The sequence below is a fragment of the Apium graveolens genome, chromosome 6 (genome assembly GCF_009905375.1).
Source record: "Apium graveolens cultivar Ventura chromosome 6, ASM990537v1, whole genome shotgun sequence".
NCBI lineage: Eukaryota > Viridiplantae > Streptophyta > Magnoliopsida > Apiales > Apiaceae > Apium > Apium graveolens.
In genome coordinates, this window is record NC_133652.1 from 295,714,602 (window position 1) to 295,718,266 (window position 3,665).

Here is a 3,665-nt window from a genome sequence, read left to right on the forward strand (position 1 = left end):
ATAGAAATTTCCAAAAGTTGACTGTTCAACAGTGTTAGTTTAACAAGATAATATCATTCAACAAAATAAAATATAAATGTTTAAGTTATTTAATCTCCATTAATTTAATTTGTAAATTTTACAAAAGTTAAATCATATATAAAATAAAATTTACTTTGTTAGAAATACACAACATTATGCAATTTTTTGTGAGCATAGTTTGTACTCTTGTAATGTATCGTCCCAATTGTTCTTCTGGTCAAAACTTGCTTGAATTCTTCTTCTTGCTCATCAAAACTTGCTTCTTCTCAAAGTTTGGCTTTCTGCATGAGCAACAAAGTGTCCGACTTCATCACAATTATAGCACTTGATCGTAATTTTCCCATACCATGACTCCTTGCCATCATTCTTCCTTTAATTCCTCTTATCAGGTAAAGTTCTAGGAACTACAGCCTTTTTTTCAAAAACATTTTAAAACTTTAATTCCTCTTATCACGGTAAAGTTCTAGGAACTACAGCCTTTTTTTCAAAAACATTTTTTTTAAAGTCTATATAGACCACATTTCTAAACTTTTTAACTAAAAGAGCATCAATTTGTAGGATATCTTCATCATTACCATGATCAATTTCGGTTCCTCAATAATTTTGTAAGTCATCATGAGTATTTGAGACTCAGTGTCAGACTATACAATCATGGCCTTTCATTTTGAAATGGCTCTTTCTTGCAAATTTCTCTCTTGTTTTTTTCCTCTACCCTGACAGAAACATGTCTTGTCCCATTTGGTCTTACTTTTCTACTCCATCTCCAGTTCATTAGTTTTCAGAATTCCATATATCTCAATTAGAGATGTGTCTTCAAGATCATAGTTATCCCTTATTGATATAAATTTTAAGTCACACTTTTGAGGGAGTGCAAGAAGAACCTTCAAGTTTGAATGTGCTGGATCATACTCTATGTCAACAAGTGACAAATCATTCAACAATTTCTGAAATCTATCATAGATTTCAAACAAAGACTCATCAACTTTTGAGTCAAAGTGCTCATACTGGTGATTGAGTATTCTCATTGGAATCTTCTTGATAGCCGTTGTGCCTTACACTTAACCACCTAACTGTCTCAAATTTCCTTGGTTGTTTTACATGGAATAAACCTACCGGACATCACACTGTCTAAATTGTTATGCAAAAATGTCCCACTTTTACATTTTTTTCTTGACCACTAATAGCAACAACTAATTTCATGGGCTAATGAGGTCCATCATAAATCCCTTCCCTTATTCACCATGTGTTATGTGCAGACATATAGTCATCTGGACTTTACATAAATGATATTCATTAATTTTCAAGATTGGAAATTTGAGGGTTTCATATCTGCTCAGATTGTTGTTGATTTGGTTTATGGCTAATGGTGACCGCACATTTTGTTGAGTTTCATTATCAGCCATTAATGATTATTTTCTCGATTTTAAAGTGATTTTATATAAACACCAAGCTTTGATATCAATTTTTAGGCCTTTAATTGCCTATAGAGGGGGTCAATATAATTATAACAATCAAATCCAATTATATACTCAATAATGAAGAACAGTTTTTATATTATTAAATAAAAACTTATTACAAAATTCTCTAGCTGTACATGAGCAAATATCTTGAGAGCTTGTAGGTTATGCGTATGATAAAATAAATGCACAAGTGTTAACCTACTAGTGTTAACCTAATTTGTGCTTCTATACTGCACACTTACACACAATCAATATAAAGATAAAATCAATAAGGAATCCTAATACATATGCTATAATATCAAAAAATTACTAATATGAACAATATTGATGAGAAGTATTCATCAATAAATAGTGATGAGGTCATTTTTGTTAAACTCTCTCATATGAAATACTAATGGAAAAAATGTGATAGTTATTTACTAATATCATCAACTTTTGACACCAATTTTTTTGAAGTTTTATAAACCATTTTTTAATTTTCAGGAAATCATAACTCAATTCCTACCACATGGGTAGGTTCCGCCTTTGGACACAAAACTTTGAATTTAAATTTTGATCTCCCTTTTTAATAGTTTTTCTTGGAATTTGGTGATCTTATTATTTTTTTATATTTTCTTAAACTATTTGCACGAAAAAAAATGTTTATTTAAATAACTAATTTGGATTAAAATTACTCAAAGAACTATAAAAAAGGAGAATATACTTAGTAGAATATACTTCATCCCATAATACATATTTTTTGAACTTTGTTCATGTAATATTAATAATTTTACATATCTTTTTAAAATAATTATTTTTTTGAATTAAAGTTTAATATTAATAATTTTATTCAAAGAAGGAAATTCTAGAAGTAATTTTTGTACGTATCCTCTTTATTCATCTTAAAAAAATAATGGAATTATATTTTGATACATATTTGACAAAATAATGTTCTCTTTGCATTTCATACCCACCTTTTAAAAAGACCCAAAATTTGTTGGAAAACTTGCCTATTGAAAATTTTGAGTTACAAAACAAGTTTATAAATATAAGCATTGTTTTAAATAATAAATTTTCATTAGAATTGAAAATATTAAAAATATTCATTATAATTATGTCAAAGTACATATGGGTAAGTCAAACAACTTATATACTTAGACACTATCAGCTGCATTTCTCATTCAATTTCTTCCTAATTTAGATTTTTCCCAATCAACCGGTGAATGAATATGGTATATATACTGTTACCCACAATATATTGTCATTTTACATGTTCAAATCAAATTGACTAAGAATAAAATAAAAATCAACTATCATATTATCATTCATTTTAATTCCTATGTTTAAATAAAGATAGCAATTAGTAAATATTTTTAAAATTGTATCATTTTTCCCATACGTATAACTTGTTTGTCAAAAATTTGGAATGTATCTTATACCTCTAAAAATTTAATTTGATTAAATGTTGTTATGGTAATATTAATTTTTACATGACCAATAATATGTGAATTATTGTGAGAGGTTTTTAAGACTTGAATGTATGATAGTAGTACTTCTATTATTCTTAGTTAGGGTTGTAATACTACATATATTATTGTTAGTTGAGTTCAGTAGGGAATTTATATATAATTTCACTAAATAAAATTTAAAATTTTCGAGAAAATATCATTTTTAGTTAAGTTTTTTATAAAATTCTTACCGCCTAATTTATAGAATCTCATTTTATTTACAATACAAAATAAATTAGAGTAATGCTTGTTTACTTATGGCTGTAAATCAACACCCAATTAGTTTGTATAATACATGGAGCAGACTTTGTTAAATTATATTTTTATAAAAAGAAAAAATTTGAATTTGTAATAAGAAATTAATACTAAGATAAAAAATAACTTAAACTAAATTGGGCCCATTGAAACCCATGATATACAATTGGGCCCCCAAAATATAGGATATTAAAAAGGTAAGTAAAACCCTAATATGAGCACAAGCCCGCCGCCCTTACAAATAAAATGAATTTGTACATGGCCATCAAATAGGCCATAAAATAGTGTTTTGAAGTTATTTGAATTTTCTATGAAAGGGTGTTTTGGTGCTCTAAGGTTAAACACATCTGCAAATGAATTGGTGGAGGACTAATCAAGTGAATTGGTGGAGGACTAAGTGGATAAGGTTTACAGGTTATCATGAATTGATGTTGTTTAAAAA